At 35.9% G+C, this 20,424-nt stretch overlaps 1 pseudogene across 1 annotated transcript in view; it reads right to left on the bottom strand.

The window, feature by feature from the left end:
• Nucleotides 1–662: 662 nt before the first annotated feature.
• Nucleotides 663–20,424, bottom strand: part of LOC147396348 (protein sym-1-like) — a 28,650-nt pseudogene continuing 8,888 nt past the window's right edge. The window contains exons 3-8 of the transcript XR_015180505.1: nt 7,376–7,470; nt 6,825–6,897; nt 6,616–6,708; nt 6,428–6,514; nt 5,189–5,269; nt 663–889 (exon numbers count right to left, since the gene is read on the bottom strand). The product of XR_015180505.1 is annotated as a protein sym-1-like (transcript). The remainder of the gene's footprint in view (nt 890–5,188; nt 5,270–6,427; nt 6,515–6,615; nt 6,709–6,824; nt 6,898–7,375; nt 7,471–20,424) is intronic.

Genomic DNA, 20,424 nt, shown 5'->3' on the forward strand with positions numbered 1-20,424 from the left:
GAAAATGTACGACTTAATGGGATTTTACCTCTGAGAAATGCAAAAATTGTTTAATAGAAGATAAACTAAGAGAGCTGATTAAGATGATGAACCCTACTTAGAAGGAATGGACAAGGTGAAAATTCTAAATGACCGAAAAGAAAACCCAATATGATTGTGGATTAAGATAGTAAGAGCATATATGAACTCTTCTTAACCGCAAAAGAAAAAAAAAAGCAACAAAAAAAAAAATTAAGAATAAACAAAACAGATGCACCCACTTGCAATATCAAAACAATTTTTGGGGCAAGGCTCTGATAAGAATAGTTCCTCTAAGCATGATTTTTCTTAAGCACTGGTTAAGGAGATAATAGTAGATGTTCAACACACAACTCCGTAGTTTCCTGTTATTCTCGTCAATGCCCAGGAGGAATGAAGCAGAGTCCTAATTGTTCAAACAGTAGACCCCAGCTCAAAAATCTCCTAAACCAGCACAAACTTATAAGATGATCCAAACCAACAAACAAGTTTGAACCTTTTCTCCATAGCATTTACTAGGCATTGTGTGCCAACAGATTGAAGTTCCAATCAAACAAAACACATGCCTGTGGTAGCAAACCTACTGGTATCCGCAACTTCCATAGTTTTTGTGCTAGAGAAAATTTGACAAAAAAAATAAAAAATTTGATCAAATGGTACATAAAATGCTTCTCTTTTTCTCACAAATGTCACCATGTTGATAGATGATTCTCTGAAACCTTAAGGTTCAAATGGTAAAACAGAAATTACATCAGAGTCAAATATTTGGAGATAAGTAATACTAGTGAAGCTTAATTACTGTACTCCAGTGATTTGTTGTAGCTCCTCAAATTCACATAAATATAAGATCAGATTGTCAATCTAGTAATCCCTGTTTCCACCAGAAAAAAAAAAAAAACAAGTTGAAAATGAATGAATAAAACAATCCCTGTTTCCACCATTTTGCTGACACCGGTCATCATGCCTCATTCTCTTATCATGTAGAATCATTATATATTAATCCATTTTCTAAAATTGGTTAGCTCCCATAGAAGTCACAATCAAATCAGAAAGGTAGAAATACCTGGGGAAGTGTTAGAAGGTGAAGAGAGGATAAGGGAAGGGGTCAAGGTTGTTAAAAGCGCTAGGCGGGGCCTAAACGACAAAAACAAAGTAATGCTTCTTTTTTTTATATTTTGGTCATACAAAAAAGAGCAAAAAAATAATGTAAATTTCATTACCAAGATAATAATAATTTGTCAACTAACAAGCAAACTTGTAAATCAACACAACTTATATGTAAGAAAAATAGAAACAATTTAACCGCAAATATTGAAATAATTTGATGCCTCTCACAAATCTTTACTATTATAATAAGATAAAGCTGAATAAGTGTTTGTTGACACCAAAATTTGGAAGACAGAAAGTGCCCCCACTTTTTCATCTAAACTTATGATTATCAGGGTCATTCTTGTCAAAATGAATAAAATTACAATCCTACAACCATATAAGGCTATGAAAACATTAGTTAGCTTTTAAATTCCTAAAATAACATAAATATTTTTTTATTATGTTATCTTTGAAATAGCCTAAGTTAATATTTTAAAGTTCAAAAATACCTTTACAATTTATTAAATGATAAAATCTAAAAATATAAGATAATATGTTTAAAAATTTTAAAAATTAATAATTTTTAAAGTAATTTTAGTTGTGCACAAATCCTAAATTGTTCCATACATGTGTGTTTGCACATGCCACCTACTAGTTTTTTTAAGTCTTAGACATACCTCACAAGTTTAGCTAAATATTTGAGAGATTCCTTATGTCTAAAATTGGTTAAATACTCTTTAAAACACAATTTATACAAAATTATTTCATAAAATTATCAAATTATCATATTTAAGCGGGTAAGGCCTAGGCTCTGGGATGGTCTAGGTGGAAAAAGCAGGGCTATGAGGATTCAAGACGGGGCTTTAGACAATAAAGGAAAGGGTAGTGTATTTTTGTAGAGAATTGTACAAAGAGGAACAAGAACATCGTCCCTAAGTTGCTTGAGTTCGATTCAATATCTTTGGAATAGAAATCTTGGTTGGAACACCACATTGATGTGGAGAAAGTCTGGAGTGCTATAACATCAATGAGCGGAAAGAAGGCATCGGGTCCAAATGGCTTCAGAATAGCCTTCTACAAGAATTGTTGGCATGCAATAAAAGGAGACCTAATGGAGATCACAAAGGACTTGCAAGAAGGGAACTTCTTGGATTATGGACTTAATAACACACTTATAGCTATAATCACAAAGAAATCAAGAGCAAAAAACATTGCAGACTTTAGACCAATCAGTCTTGTGAAATCAACCTATAAGATCATCTCAAAGGTGTTGGCAAATAGGTTGAAGGAAGTGATTCATTGCCTAATTGGCTCGGAGCAAGGGGTTTCGGTCAAAGGGCGACAATCCTATATTGAGTTTTTATTGCAAATGAGTGTATTGATTATAAGATAAAAGAAAGGAAGTTGGGCTTACTTTGTAAAACTGATATGCAAAAAACTTATGAACATGTGAATTGGGTTTTGGGAAAAAGGGCATATATTGGGTCATGAAGTGTGTGTCATCTCCTTCATTTTCAGTGATGGTCAATGGTAGCCCAACTAGCTACTTTCGAAACTCCTGAGACCTTAGGCAAGGAGATCCACTATCCCCGTTGTAGTTCATAATTACGATTTTGGGTAATAAGTGTTCAAGAGAGCTCTCAGTTTAGGGGAGTTATCTGGGTCCTCAACGAAGGAAGGGGTCCAAGAGTGTTGTACTTGCAATTTGCAGAGGATATTTTAATGATTTTGGAGGCATCAGATGAACAAGTATGGTTTTTTAGGGGTGTGATATGTTGTTTTGAGGCGATTTTTGGTCTACGAATTAATTTCCAAATGAGTAAGTTCTTTGTTGGAAGGGCCACGAATGTTCTCAGGTGGGCGACTATGTTCAGGTGTCAAAAAGACAATATTCTGTCATCATAATATAAGAGCAAGATTATTTGGGATTCCGTAGTTGAGAAAATGGAGAAGCTAAGCTCCAAGACAGCAAGATATTTTTAAAAGGAGGAAAGTTGACATTGATCAAAAGTACTCTATCGAGCATCTCTGTCTACCACCTATCACTTTTTCCTATCCAAAAGACTGTAGCAGAGAGGTTGGAAAGATTGATTTGATATTTCCTATGGAATAACAATGCCGGAAATAGAAACTTCCACTTGGTCAAGTGGAAGGTGGTTTGTGTGTCGGAGAAGAATGGGGGCCTAGGTATTAGGGATCTTAGGATTACCAATTCGGTGTTGCTAGGATAGCGATTGTGCAGGCTTGCGGTGGAACGGTCAAGTTTGTGGAGAAAGGTAAGGCAAAATACGAGGAGAAAACAAATGGGTGGGGGAGAACAAGGAGATGAAAAATCAAACGGGTGTAACATTTGTAAAGAAGTTATGAGTATGTTCGGAGTTCAAAAGTGGATTAGATTTAGAGTAGGGAGGGGAGACAAGGTTAGATTTTGGGAGTGGTGGTGTGGTGTCTCACCTTTGTGCCTACAATTCCCATGGCTTTCCACAAAAAAGAACCTGTCAATTGAAGCCTTCTTGAGCCACAATGGAAATGATCCAGCTTAAGACTTGGGTCTTAGAAGAGATTTTAATGATTGGGACGTTCTGGAGTTGGCAGACTTCACTAACCAACTCACTCTTACTCACTGGGAGCTTTCAGAAAGTGACAGGTGGGAGTGGAACGGCACCAAAGATGATTGTTTCACTGTTAAATCTTTTTGTTCAAACCTATCTACCTCGACTCAGGTTCTTGGGCACTATCCCTTCATTTGGAGCACCAAAGTTCCTTCCAAAGTGTCTTTCTTTCTGTGACTTGCTTCCCTGGATAGATCACCCAGTCAATCGTCTAATAAGAAGAGATTTTATCATGCCAAACTTTTACTTTCTGCGTAAGCCGAGTGGTGAGTTTGTAACTCACGCTTTTGAGCTGTCCCCTATTCTTTTCCCTTTGGTCTTTCTTCTTAGCACTTTTTCAGGTCAATTGGGTGTTTCCAAACTCGGTTGCTTCTATTCTAAAAAGTTAGGATCTTTCCCCATTCTCTGGGAGGAAGAAAATTTCGTGGAGGTTAATTCCATTTGCTTTGCTAGGGATTGTGGTTGGAAAGGAATAAAAGATGCTTTCAAGGAGTGGAAGCCTCAGATCAGGATATCAGATTGTTGATCCTTTGGTTATTGTTATATTGGTGTAAATTTTTTGTTGAGATCAGATGTGTACTTTTTGAAGATTTTGTCTCTAGGTGGGAGTCATTGTGCTCCAAGTAGTCTTTTTGTTTTTCTTTTTCTTTTTTCCTTTTAGGTTGGTCACCTTGACTACCTTGTACATCCCTCTTTTCTTGCAATAAAATTATACTTATCAAAATAATGGTTAGCTCACACATTTCAGAATGAACTTGGACTCGATGAAAGCAAGATTCATTTTTCATTTTTTTCAAGTTTTCCCAAGTTCAAGGCCACTTCGTCCACTCTCCCATGGATGGGATTCTTCCACCCCATTTTTGGGGTGTTTTCCATGCCCAATGCTTAGACTTGATTCCAGCTTGGACAGTCCCCCCTTTGAATAGGCTGTCACGTGAGCTTTCATGTGAGATGTGACCCACTTCTGACAACACGATGATCATAGTCTTCCGTTTGCAAATGATCTAAGAGGGGGCTGGGTTCAAAAGGGGTGATAAACGATGGAGGGACCGTGCTTGATGGATCAGAAGGAGATGCATCATGGCTGGATCGATGATTTGGCAGCTATGCTTGATGGATTGACTATTGGAGCTGCATGAACGGCTAGAACTATGATAATTAAACATGGATGGCCTCCCTCCCATCCTCCCTCCCTTTCACACACTAGTTTTGGGCTTGGAAAAGAAGACACGAGTGGATGACTAAAATAAGGACCGGTCATACCCAGCCTTATAAAATTATATTTTATCATATGATTGATGTGTGATGCGGAAAAGTTGTATGGCAGAAGTTCTCTAAAATTATACATGCAAATAAAGCCCACCAAGGTCCAGGTCCATCAAAATATATATAGGAATACTGTCTTCCATGTCAGAAGGTCCATGAAATAATATTTGGACTCACTTCATGCTTAATGAAAAATGATATACCTATTTTGGGAGAATTTCTTTGTGAGCTTTAAAAGAGAGAATCACATTCCATGCTAGAGCGACGACATTAGCAGCAAGAACCTGAAATGGAAAGCATGTTACAGTGCAGTAAAATTCCAAAAATGAAGCAGAGAAACCCTTGATTTTCACATTGGGCTCAACGACTGCTAATGTTATTGGCAAATTAGATAGAACATGAAAACAGAATCCCCGATGCTTCCATGCAAAGAAAATTGCAAAGTCCCTCCGAAAAGCAAGAAGTCAAAAATAGGAACAGATGTCTAGATCTAAATATGGTCGATAAACTTGTCATATGCATGGCATACACATAAGGGTGGAACCTACCATTTGATGAGCCCAGCCTTGGAAATCTCCTACATCAAAAACCTCACTAATTGATATATTTTCATTCCATGATTATCTGCATTGTATTTATGCCCCCCCCCCCCCCCCCCCACCCACCCACCCACCCACCCACACACATTTTATTAGGGTGATTCTTTTCTTTTTATGGGATAGGTAATAAGCAGGTGAACGCTGGTATTGACCTCAAGTGTGGTCTTACCACTCACAAACTTTATCCACATACCAAGATGCACCTTCAAATATTTTGGTGTTTCCACCACGGCGGTCTGGGTTTCTATTGGACCAGGTGGTTTCAGCTTCCGTATCGCACCCTATTAAATTATATTTGGATGATGTTGGGGGGATCTTATTCTATAATGGAAGAAGAAAAGATCAGAGAGGTCAAGGCCATGTATGAAAGCTTAGAAAAAATGTTTCTCTGTTTCCATCAAAAAAAGATTTCAAAACAGTAAATATTTATTTGAAGCAAAAAAAATTTCAAGGAAAAATAAATTCTAAGCTACCATACAGGACCTAAGAATAAAAGCTGAAAGCTGATTCACATGACACTGAAGTTAAGGAGGACAAGGAGAACCATCTTTCATGACTACCAAATGAGTGGCCTAAAGCATTTGTCCAACTGTTATGGTACTTATATCTGAAGGACACAAATTTCTTTTTGAGACCCTGAAGGACACGCATGTTGAAGAGTTAGGGCCCTGAAATTTAATGGTATAGGAGATCTCCAAAGTGGGTGTCAATAATGGCTCCCAACCCATTAGTTTATACCACATAGAAGGTGCAAGCAGGGAGGAGAATGGCTTATTTACATCCTCCAAATCCTGACTGAGTATCATCCAACTAAATATGCCATAGAGTTTCTTCCAATCTAACCTGGAATTGCTGTGGAACAAATCGAAAGTTGAAAAACTGAAATGGTATCCATAGTTGCCAATTCACCAGCACCGCAGAAAACCACTACTAAAAACAACAATGAAAACATATGACAAATAAAATAAGTAACTACTAAATATGATATTTCCATCATGAAACCCACTTTCGAATAAAGAGGTAAACTTAACCTGTTGAAGCTTTGGTACTACTTGCGACGGCCTTCCCTCTAATGTCACTAGAGTAGATAAGAAAACTCCAATGAAGATCGGAGCAAAAAGAAACTGCAGCAACACCAAGACTACGAATTAACCCATCAAAGCAACTAGCATGGGCATGTCTTGGTATACATGATAAAGACGGGGGGGGCGGGGGAGACGGAACATAAAAGAGATCTCACTTGATCAAGCAGAAGACGTAAGAAAGCACCGGACGCTCCTGGAATAGTCACCAGTTTACTCAAGTATAGATACCTACAAATCCATAATTATGTTTGGTTAATGTAACTTAACAATAGATAATGATGAACATTATGACAATCCTAGGCCTTTATATCATAAATGAGTTCCCATGAAGTGCAGAAGGCCCACATATGCTCATTGATCCAGACCATTAAATTATAGCCATCTCTTGTATTTAACAGCCTGGGATCAAAGCAATCAGAAGATCCAAATTGTTCAATCTATAGCTTCATGTAAAGTATATGACTTTCGGACTTAACATCTGTCCAGAGATAAGGCCCAATTAATGACCAAACTCATGAAGCCGCCTTTGTCATACAGTGTTAGCCCAGCTAGACAAAGAAAAACTTGGATCGGGACTCCATGTGCTCTCCTTTCCTCACACCAAAACATCACTAGGGAGTATAAGGGAAAAGTCGTAAAGAAAAGGTTGAGATATTTCATTTATCAGAAAGAAAAAGACAGGCGATCATATGGATGCTGGCATTACCAGAAATGCAACGTAGGACCAACTAGTACAAGTCCCAAGAGAGTGAATAGAAATGTTCGCTTCAGGTCGAGGGCTGATACTTGATCAATGAAGAGCTGGGTAAGTAAGAACATCCCACGATTAATACGTAAATTTTAAAAAATTCAAGAAGAATAATGCAGCCCTTTTAGGTGAAAAGGTTAAAAGCAGAAAAATGCACTCATAGGCAGTGAACTAATAGACAGTTTGAAGCACTCAAAGTTCCAAACCAAATGCAACTAGATCAAATCAATTGTTGGGATGACAATCCATGATATCACTGGAAATGATCAGCTTTTGTGGGGTGGGGGTGTGTGATAGAATCCTTGGATCCTACATTGCCGATTTTCTTCAAGGGAAATCGTTCCTCCAATTCTATTCTAAATTCTTAATTTTATTTGATAATAAATAATGATTTACATTCTGAAAAATCTAGGACTCCTAACAACTTACCAATTATCGTATTTGGCTATAACTAAAAATAATCAAAGACTCCTAAACTAACCAAAGATTCCAAAAAAAATTAATAAAAAGAATAAAACAAGAGACTGGACCGTAGGAGTCCTAACACTCCCCCCCCCCCCCCCCCCCCCCCCAACTAGAAACATAAATTGTCCTCAAGTTGGATAATCCGGAAAACGACAAACAAATTCTTCAAACTCAACCCACATAGCATCATCTTTTGGCAGTCCTGTCCAGTGCACCAACACCCTTGTAACAGCTTGATTATTTTTCTTGAAAACACCGCGATCCAGAATGGCAAATGGTTGCCAAACAAAACTGCCACTATCCTCTATTGGTGGTGATTGAGCAACAACATGAACATGAGCATAGTTAGTAAATTTGCGAATTATACGCAAATCAAACGTATATTACCTTTCCCGATCAGAACTGCCGTTGGATTCAAAGATTTGGATTAATTCGCAGATCTTTGAATCCCAACGACTTGATCCCAATTTTGTTCGCATTGTCGGTACATTTCCTATTAAAATACCTAATATTCTAAAAATAGGAATTAATAATTAAGAAACCTCCCTATTCTCACTTCAAGAGAAGCAAAAACCCAAAGTCGAAAATCTCCCCCACCGTGGAGTTCACTCATTGGCTGTCCAGTGAAATTTCTGTCAGTAGATTGTGAGTGACCAAGAAATTTCCTCCCTATAGTAATTTCTTGTGTGTGTGTGTGTGTTAATGGTGGAGAGTGGAGATTACAAATATTTAATTAATAAGAAAAAACATTGTTTTGTTCTTTTGGGAATTGAAAACCCATATTTTTTATTTGAAACAAAACTTGAAGACGAAGAATATTAAAAGGTTATTCTAGGGAGTCTTACTGGTTTTTATAAACATTCTTTTCTCTCCTCATTGCTTGTTTAAAGAAATTTTTATTAACAATAATGGATGGAATGATTTAAATGGCTTATATTCTTTCATTCTATTCTTTCATGTTAAAAGGCTTATATTCTTTCATTCCATTCTTTCATGTTTTGCAGTTTATGATGATTTAGGGTCCCTTCCGTATTTCTTTTGAAAATTAAATTACCTTTGGAAGGTATCTTTCAATTATGTGATTATGATGGAATTGATACTGAATTCCCACTGTTAGAGATTTTATTCTTCTTGTATGGGAATTCAATTTCATTATAATTTTAATAATCTCACTAATCAAAGTTTCATTCCTCAATTTTAACATATATAATCCTTAATGGTTGTTTGTCTAATTTATTACTTGCTCATATAGCTGGGTAAATTACTTATGAATTAAGGCTAAATATGAGAATATTAAACATAATAAGAGAAAACTTGGAAAATTAAATACTACTAAGTGGGTTGTATAGAAGAAGATTAAGAAGGGTACACTTAGCATAAACCTTTATCTTTTAATCTTTTTTTTTTTTTTTTTTTTTTTGGGTAAGTTTTCTAGAATATTAAAGTAAGGCTACTTGATTCTGGCTTTCCTATGTTATGGGTTAGTTAGATTATGAAAGGATTCCAATCTCCCCTATCCAAGTGAAGGCTTCCTTTCTCTTGATTCTCACTTGAAATGTGACAAAAGATTGTGGTGAAAAGAGGAAATTGTCCCCACTTGAAAAAAAAATTACTGTTTTGATTTGTGAGTTGTTTACCATAATGGAATGCTAGGTTTGATAAAAAAAATTCTATTTTGTTCTTTTGGGCATTGAACATTTTTTTTTTCTTTTGTTGAAATAAACAAGGATTGTTTATAAAATTATGAAAGGAAGCTATTGTTTACTATTTTGATTTATGAGTTGTGAATTCCAAAAATTCTTACCATAATGGAATTATGGGTTAGATAAAAAATTAGTTTTGTTCTTTTGGGCAAAAATCCATTTTTCTTTTGCTAAAACAATCGAGAACTGTTCTAATGGTTTTCTAGAAGGGTAGTGTTAAAGGCACCCCAATTATCACCAAGGACACTCCCCACCAAAGCCAAAGTTTTTGTCTTATATGAGTTAAAAGTTTCGGAATGAGCTGATTTTTGGTGAGGATAATCTCTATGGTGAGCAGATCATCCTCGTCAAAAATCAGCCCATTTCAAAACTTCTAACCCTATCAAAACTGGTTTACAAAAAAAAATGGACAATTTACGCTTCTTCAACTTGTTTGATGGGGTTAGAAGTTTTGGAATGGGCTGGTTTTTGGTGAGGATGATCTCCTCACCATAGAGATCATCCTCACCAGGAATCATCTCATTCCGAAACTTTTAATCCTTATAAGACAAAACAATTTGGCTATGTGTGGGGTGCATTTGGTAATAATTGGGGCTCTTTTAACACTATCCTTTCCAGAATTGAACAATAGGTTTGATGAAAACTATGTTTTGTCGTTTTGGACATTGAAAAGTGACGTAGTGGAAGCGTGTGAATCAATAGATTCGATAGATTGTATTCAATGGAACACTCAAAATCAATTTGAATCAATAGATTCAATTGAAAAACAAGCAATAACTCGACAGAAAATAAAGCATAAAGCTAAAAAAGTAAAAAAAGATAATTGAATTGATTATTGATTGATTTTTGGACTTAGAGCTCTTTATATAGATAACTCCATCATAACAACTTGTTATCCTACTAAAATACTAAAAATTAATATTCTTAACCTATCTATAACATAATACTAACTCTCTAATCCTATTAGAACTCAAACTGAAAACTTCTAAACACTTCTAATTATAGTCTAAATAATAAAAACAAATTTAAAACAAATTAGAAACTAATAAGGAATTGTACTCCTAACATAACTATTGAAATAGAAATCCTACTAAAAGTAGAAATAGAAATCTAATAAAATTAGAAAACTACTTAGAACTGTAGATGTCCTACATTCGGCCCCCTTTCTTTGAAAAAACTCGTCCTCAAGTTGATCTTGAAGGCCTTTTTTTTTTCTTGTTTTTCCATTCATCCTTCGCTCTAATCCACTTCCAGTGATATCCGTTCTTCAGACTTAGATTAGAGAATATAATTGACCATAGCTTATGATCAGGTAAATTCTTCACATAAACATTATTGTTTATCTTCTTCAAGAGATGAAGGGGTTCAATTTTCTTCAACTTAGTCTTGTTGTAAATTCTAGCGGGAAAACGATATTTGCTAAGATAAACCAAAACCAAGTCTCCTTTTTCATTACCTCTTGAATCTTTTATCGACACCAATTTTGTACTTGTTAGTAGAAGCTTCAAGGTTTTTTTTCAGTTGTTCCTTCAATATGTCATGTTCTTTCAAACTCATCCCATAATGGGACAGATTTGGGAGACTTGCATCAGGTACCAATTAATATGGTGTTGTATATTCTTCATGGGAGGCAATGAATCTAGCAAGTCCGAAGAAAGAACACAAGAAAATTCTTCAAGGAGAGGTTGCACTTGAGGAGGAACTTGAGTAGGAGGGTCTCGATTGAAAGGTTGTACTACCACCGCAAACACTTGACTTGCTTCCTTTAAGTCGTCATTGATGTTAGGAGAAAGAAAACATATTCTCTTCTCTTTGACTAGGTGGATAGCCTTGGGTTTGGCATAGGAAGGATGTAGGATCACTTTGACACCATTATGCATGAAAGAATAGGTATTAGCTTTTCCTCGGTAGGTGACATCATTATCATGAAGCCAAGGCCTTCTTAAGAGGATGTGGCATGCTCTCATTGGGACGATGTCACAAACAACATCATCCTTATATTGCCTAATGTTAAAACATTGACTTGTCACATCCTTCTTGCACTCATCGTTCACCCAATCTATAGAATAAGGTGTAGGGTGTTGCGTAGTGGGTAGCTTGAGTGCATCGACCATATAGCTTGAAATTATATTTTCTGAACTTCCACTATCTATAATTAATTGGCACAACTTGCCTTGCACCTTGCATGTAGTTCGAAAAAGACTGTCGAGTTGAAAGATCAATATGTTGTACTGACAATATATTGCGGATAATACAACTGAGATGTTCACCTTCTTCAAACTTCTCGAATTGGGCTTTCAATTCATTTTTAGTGATGAATTCTCTTTCACCAGTCATGAATGTGGATCGTAGCAAAAGCTTTGATACCACTTTTGACGTAGTGGAAGTGTGTGAATCAATAGATTCGATAGATTGTTCAATGGAACACTCAAAATCAATTTGAATCAATAGATTCAATTAATAAACAAGTAATAGCTTGAAGGAAAATAAAGCATAAATCTAAAAAAGTAATTAAAGAAAAAAGATAATTGAATTGATTATTGATTGATTTTCGGATTTGGAGCTCCTTATATAGATAATTCCATCATAACAACTTGTTATCCTACTAAAATACTAAAATTTAATATTCCTAACTTATCTATAACATAATACTAACTTTTTAATCATATTAGAGCTCAAATTGGAAACTTCTAAGCACTTTTAATTATAGCCTAAAGAATAAAAACGAATTTAAAACAAATTAGAAACTAACAAAGAATTGTACTCCTAACATAATTATGAAATAGAAATCCTACTAGAAGTAAAAATAGAAATCTTACTAAAAATAGAAATAGAAATCTAATAAAATAAGAAAACTACTTAAAATTGTAAATGTCCTACATCAAAAAGTCAATTTTTTTTGTTGAAATTCCAATTTTAATTAGTATTTTAAAAGAAAGGGTTTAGTTATTGTTTTAAATTATTATATAGGATGTTGATTTATTTTCTTTATACATGATATTTAGTATGTTGCTCACTTTTGACATGAAGGTGGTTCTTGCATTAATATTATGTGTTATTATTGCAAGAAAAAAATGGCGAGAAAAATGGATAAATTTTGAAAATATGTAGAGGATCTGAAGGAACATTTCATTCGCAAATTTTATAATATGGATTATCTTGGGGGAGTTGCAAGAGTGAAGTCCCATTCGTCTCAACCACCAGGGCAGGATATTACATGTTGTCCTCGTGTGCCAGATGACGTTCAAGCTACAATTCTTTTAGCTATTAGAAAGAGTGACAATTTTAATAAGAAAAGAAAAACTGCATCATTTTCATCACAATCTGGGGAAGGAAGAATTGAATCATCATTTAGTTTTGAAGTACCATCAAATGATTCGACGTTGGGTTTACATCAAACTACAGTACCAACAATGTGTTACAAGAAAGATAAAGAATTTGTAAATAGCATTTGCACAAGCATTCTTTATGAATAATACTTCATTTAATATTATTCAAGATGCCTCATTTATTAAATTTTGCAAGGCTCTTACAAATTATGGTGTTGGTTATTCAGTGCTATCATATTCAACTTTACATACAAAATCAGTACATAATGTCAAGGCAAAAGTTGATCAATATATTTCAGAAGTTAAAGATTATACGGTTTGAATGGGATCATGGTGCATACTTATGCCTTTTATAAATATAATTGCATACTCACCTAAAGGGGCTATTTTTTTCAAATCATTTAAAGAGCCAAATGAAAATAAGACGTGTGTATCTTAGAGACTTGTTTTGGAACACCATAAAAGAAATTGGAGGGAAAAGTGTTGTGCAAATTATCATGGATAATGCATCTAACTATGAAAGTATCAGTCAAATGGTTATGGAATTGTATCCACATATTTATAAAAGACGATGTGTTGCACATGGAATACAATTGGGTCTTAAAGATATATACAAAGAAGTTGATTGGGTAGAGAGGGTTTTTTATGATGCCAAAGAAATAGTGGATTACATGTACAAGTATACTACAGTCTTAGCATTGATTAAAAAGATGACAAATGAAAGGGAGTTAAAAAAGCCTTATAAGACTAGATTTGCATTCATTTTCTGATGTTTCGGTCAATTTTAGAAGTTGAAGAAAGATTGTGTCAAATGATTGCATCACCTGAGTGGAGAAGCATGAAATATTTTATTTATGAGATGGCAAAGAAAATAACAAATACAATTCAAGAAACAACATTTTGGAGAGGTGAAAGTACAGTGATTTCAACATTAAAGCCTATGATTAAAGTACTTCGTTTGGTTGATGGTGAAGGATCAACTACGGGGTACTTATATGAAGCAATAGAAAGGGCAAAAGAGACATTAAAACATTGATATGATAATAATCAATCAAAGCACATGAAACTGTGGGAATTATTTAATTCAAAAAGAGATACAAATATTCTTCATAATGTTCATGCGGTTGCTGTATCTCTGAATCCGTTGTTAATGTCTAGTGGAAAGATTAGATATGATAGTCCAGAAATTAGAAAAGGGTTACTTTTTGTTAAGAAAATGTTTGACACAAGTGATGAGCATAGGGCATTTGGTACACAAATAACATAGTACAATATTCAAAGTTTGGATATTTTTACTACTCTTGCAAGAGATCAGATGAAAACAATTCACCCTCGTAAGTATTTTATTATATTATTTTCAAGTTATTTATTAATTACTAATACAAAATAACGAGTTTTTACATTTTTTTAACTTACATATAAGTATATGACAGTCACAAAATGATGAATCGATTCATATGGTTCAAAAGATTGCAATTCGTATCTTAAGTCAACCATGTAGTTCTTCATCATGTGAGAGAAATTGGAACGCATTTGAAACTGCACAAACGAAGAGGATAAATAGATTGACACCTTCTATGCTAGAATATTTGATTTACATAAGGATGAATTCAAAGATGGAGACTAATTGTGGTGATCTTGAAAAGTGTGATACAAAAATAATTAATCTTGAACAACTTAGGGAACTTCCAGAAGACATTAATGATGGTCGTGAAAAGTTTGAAAAGAAATATGAAATTACACCTAATCGTGAAAATATTCTTTTTGACGAACTATTTGGTCCATCTACTTCACATTAATAATTTTTTAAAAACCACAAGAAATTTCTTTTTGAATTTAGTTAGGGCATGGGGCATGATGATTTTGCTCATTTTTTAATTTAGGAATTAGGATGTTTAAATTTATACATATATATGGTTACTAGATTAGTACATTTGACATTAATTAGTATATCATATTCCATACATTTATTTACATTGATTATTTGATGGATTAAAGCTACATCTTTAATTGTGGATTGTTTCCTTGTTTATTTAAGATATTTTTAATTTTAGTATTGATAATTTGATTTGTAGATTAGAATTGTTAGGTCATATATATATATCCGAATTTTTAAAAGTTTTAAAAATTGTTGGATCCAAATCATAATCGAATTATTTCTGTATCGTATTTTTACCGTCTTGCGTTTTTCCACCAAATTTTTAAATGAATCGATGAATCGTTATTCAGATGGTACCCGATTTATTTCCATAACATTTTTTTCCCGTCCGTTGAATTGCTAACCATGAACATGAGTACCCAATTTCTTGTTTCAACAAGAACCATGAAAAATTGGATGAATATGACAACTTTCAGGGAGGTGTAACTTATAGGCTACAGAACCGATGCGAGTCAAAATTTGGAAAGGCCCATAAAAACGAGGTGATAACTTGGCAGTAGTCCTTGGTTGAACCGATAATTGTTGATATGGTTGGAGTCGAAGGAAAACCCAATCACCAACCTCAAAAGAATGCTTTGTGCGATGGTTATCAGCAAAAACCTTCATTCTAGATTGAACAACCACTAAATTATGATCGGAGTCGATTGATCGCATCTTGATCCCACAAGGCCATGTCTACTGAATGAACATTGGTAGACCACAGAAGATAAGAAGCAACTTATGGAGGAGGATAACCATAGAGAGCTTGAAATGGGGACATCTTAATTGTAAAATGATACGAAGTATTATACCACCATTCTGCCCAAGGTACCCAATTAACCCACTAAGAAGGTCGTTCGCTAGTAGAATAAGGCAAGTCTCCAACCTTCAATTAACAACCTCCATTTGCCCATCAAACTGAGGATGGTAAGCCAAACTCCAACATAATGTTGTGCCTTGCAATTCAAAATAAGTCTCCCAAAACTTGCTAGTGAAAACTAGATCTCTATCACTCACAATCGAGCATGACATACCATGGAGACGAGTAATATCTCGAACAAAAACTTGACCAACCGTTGAAGTTGAATACAAATGAGAAAGTACAATAAAATGGGCATACTTTGAGAGTTGATCGACCACTACAATGATAGAAATTTTTTAGCCAAAATAGGAAGGCCATTGATAAAATCCATAGAGATATCCTTCCAAACGCCATTCGGAATGGGGCAATGGTTGAAAGAGACTCAGAGTAGCCAATGTTTCTACCTTGTTACGTTGGCACACATCACATTCAACCACAAAAGTCTTAGTAGCCTTCTTGAGACCCTTCTAGTAAAAATTACGGGAAATCCGTTTATAAATACGCAAAAATCTGAAATGACTATCGACAACAAATTTCACGATCTACCTCAAGATGCGTGAAATAAAATCGCAAATGGTTTTATTGATTTTGATAGAGATGAGAGTACAAATCTCAGTGTTTTCCTCTGATTAACAGTCAAATACAAAAATAAAGATGGTGAAGTGTATGTAGCTTTATTCTCTTTAGGCTTCGCACATGATCGACTAAAAAGGTTGCTTCGATGGTGGCTTTGTTGTGCTTGATCTTCTGTAGAGTCCTTGTGTGGATTTCTTCTCTCCGTGCTTCGCGCTTGATCTTGACTTCCAGATAAAAGCTTTAGGCTTGATCTTCTCTCTAATCGGAGTCCAAGTCTTTTGAAGAACTTTGCTTCGTCTCTGGAGGAGGGCTTGAGAGATTTTTCTTCTCTAGAGAGAAAACTTCTGCCTTCTCAGATAAAGCAATCTAGGTCTCCTCCAAATGAGGGAGGCTTTGGTATTTATAGACTTAAGGTAAGAGGATATTTCCAAAATATTCCCCCAACTTAACCGGATTTTACATAATCGGCTTAAATGGTATTTGGTTATTGATCCAACCCATTTTAGTGGTTTTTGGACTTAACCATGCACTAACCAATTTTTTGGGTGTATGGGCCCGATACTTAATGCGGATCACTTGGATTTGTTGAATTATGGACTTTATCTGCGAAAACCCAAACCATATGAGGCCCCTGTCCCAATCAATGGGCCCCAATTTAGATGTGTAGGCCCATTTTAGATTTAAAGGCTTTTCGTTAGTTTAGAAAAAACCGAGGGCCCCTTTAAATTTTGATGCCTACAATGACCACAACCGATGACCCATGAAGTTCACGAACACCACGATGAAGAAGATGGGAACACAATCCCTTCTCGATAACGTAAAATCACACCTGCAAGAGTATAATGTGGGTCTAGAACTAAAGAATGAGTAAGTTGACTTAAGTGATTGCAGTTGTGCTAGGTTTGTCATGACACTCCCTTCCAATATCATTAATGCTATCAAAAATAGGAGAAGAAATAGCTAGGTGTTCAACTTTTTCTTCCTGTCTGGATAAGGCATCCGATCCAATATTATCAATCCCTTTGCAGTATATAATCTCATAATCGTACCCAAGGAGCTTGGTTACCCATTTTTGTTGCTCAAAAGAAGAAATTATTTGCTCTAAGAAATATTTAAGGCTACGATGATCAATGATCATTTTGAAATGTCGTCCCAATAGATAAGGCCTCCATTTGTTAACCGCGAAAACATTGACCAACATTTCTTTATCATATACTGAAAGATTAAGAATCTTACTAGATAAACCTTTTCTCACAAAGGCCAATAGTCTACCTTCTTGCTTAAGAACAATGACAATCCCCTCGTATGAAGCATCACATTCCAAGGTAAACTCTTTCATGAAGTCTGGAAGAGAAAGTACAAGGGTAGAAACCATAATTAGTTTCAAAATCTCGAAGGCAAGCTCAGCATTGTCGGTCCAAAAAAAGGCATCCTTTTTAAGCATGTTCATTAATGGAGAGGCAAGACGACCATAACCCTTAATGAATTTACAATAATACCCAGTCAACCCAAGGAATCCTTGAAAAGCTTTAATATTTTTTGGTTTAGCCTACTCGATCATACAACTAATTTTGTTTGGGTTGGCCTTAACTCCATTGGCTGAAAGGATGTGAGCCTAATGACCAATAGAACTCTAAGTAAAGGAACACTTCGAGAGCTTCACAAAAAATTTGTGCTGGCGAAGGCAACCAAAAATAGTAGCAAGATAAGTTACATGGTTGACCATAGAGGAGTTGTAGACGAGAATATCATCAAAAAAGACAAATCACAAATTGAAGAAGATAAGGATGAAAGATGTCGTTCATAAGACTTTGGAAAGTTGTCGAGGCATTCGATAGCCCAAATGGCATAACTAAAAACTCGTAGTGACCGTCATGTGTTCAAAAAGCTGTTTTGGGAATGTCTGGGTCATGAACACAAATTTGAATATCATGAACGAAGATCCAACTTAGAGAATATAGATGCCCCCTGTAGTTCATCTAAAATTCATCAATGACAGGGACAGGATACCGATCCTTCACAGTAATTTTATTAAGAGCTCGGTAATCTACACACATCATCCAAAAACCATCCTTTTTACTAACCAATAAAACCGGAAAAGAATATAGACTCATACTTGAACAGATAATTCCTGAATCCTTCATTTCCTTGAGTAAACATTGAATTTCATCCTTTTGAAAGTAAGGATATTGGTACAGTACATTAGTTGGGGAAGCACCAGGAAATAAGGAAATACGATGGTCACGCTTTCATGGAAGTCGGAGTCCCTTTTGCTCGCTAAAGATATCTGAAAATTCAATGAGAAGGTGTTGAATTTCTAGAGGAGCCGAAGAATCTTCAGAGTGGGAAGTCGAGGTCGACAATTGGAACAAGAATCCGACGTTAACCTGAAGGAGAAGACGATGTTATTCGGATTGTCGATCTATTGAAGAGATGGTAGCTTGGTCACCTAATAGGGTGAAAGTATGGCCACGACGATTGAATTGCATAACCAAAGAGTTGGAAGTCCCAAGTTATGGGTCCCAACATGCGAAGCCATGCAGCTCCCAAAATTATATCACCCTCGCTAATATGCAATAAGGAGTAATCAACTTCAAAAGTGTAACCTTTAAGGACGACTCCTTTACAAAGCCTAGTGTTGTTTAAGGTGCCCCCATTAGCAATGGTAACAGAGATTGGAGCAACTTATTAGTGATACAAGCTCATTAGCAAGCAAAAGAAGGATGCAAAAAGTTGTTGCTTAACCCAGAATCTACCAATTAGTAATCAGTTGTTTCTTTAGTAGTCCAGTAAGGCGCATCGTTCATGGTTAGTTAGTACCGACCATAGCATATAAAGAAATTTCAAGGTCTAGATCATCGTGTTCATCCGTTGGTGTCATATCCTCAATGGTGTCACCCCCTTCAATGGATAACAATTGGCCATGTTTGCAAACATGATCTGGAGAGAACTTTTCATCACAATTGAAACACAATCCTTTGGCACGTCATTCACATTGCTCAGCTCATGTTAGTCGTTTAGTTGCCGGTATAGTGAGTTGTGAAGAGTAAAACACATCCATAGACGATCTTGATGACTGCAGCTTAAAAGTGGTTGAGCGGATGGAAGGGCGACGACCAACAAACTCTCGAGCAAATGTAATATCCTTCTCTCAGTGGAAGGCAAGCTCAAAGGCATCCGTCAATAATTCCGGGTGGGCAACATTCGAATGTTGGGTTTAATATCAAGACGTAATACTAAGGTGAAAATACTCAGAAGGTGAGATTCATGTAAGGGTAGTTCAATGAGGTTAGAAAGTCACTCAAATTCAGTAATAAATTCTCGTACAGTGCCGGTCTGTGAGAGTTTAGAAAGAGATCCTCTTGGGTCGATGTGTTTCCGATCGCTAAACGAGCGCATAAACGTCGTGAAAATTCTTGCCAACCCACCGAACCCACGGAGAAACGTAGCTATTGAAACTGTTGAATAACTCTATTCTATTAACTTTTTTTGTCTCTTGCCCTTTCTAGTCTTTTCCACTTGTTAGACTATGTCCTTTATAGCCTAATTAGGGCTTTGTAATTAATTTAACTTTTCTCTCTATCTTTTTTAACTTGGTATCAAAGCCTACCTCCATCGTCCTCCCCCCCCCCCCCCCCCCTCTCATTTCCTCCTTGTTGCAACTCCATCGTCCTCTTCCTCTTTAAACCTATCTTCAACACCTCTCGCCTTCAATAACGACATCACCCCTACGATTTTTTTGCTTCACACCCTAATTGCACCATACGATTGAGTCTTGACACTTTCTTGAAGCCTTATGGCAGCAGCGTAGCCAACCTAAAGAGTTGCGGTAACAGCAATTGACTATTTATTGGGCTGCGGCAATAGCAGGTGCTGTTTTTTGTGATTGTCAGGACATCTTAGTGGACTGCAATAACAACAGTGTGCTGTTTATTATGCTATGATAACAACCGTGTGTTGTTTAGGGGGCTGCGGCAACAACAGTTGTTGTTTTTCTGGCTGTCAGGCCATTGTTAGTAGGCTACGGCAACTGCAGGGTGCTATTTAGTGAATGTTAAGCCAAATCAATGGTTGTTTGAGGGCAGCGATCACAGCATTGTAGCTGTTTGGGGGCTGTGATCACTGCAGACTTACTGTTTGAGGGTTGCGACAAC

This window comes from Akebia trifoliata, chromosome 8, assembly GCF_017979445.1.
Source record: "Akebia trifoliata isolate Shusen 1 chromosome 8, ASM1797944v1, whole genome shotgun sequence".
NCBI lineage: Eukaryota > Viridiplantae > Streptophyta > Magnoliopsida > Ranunculales > Lardizabalaceae > Akebia > Akebia trifoliata.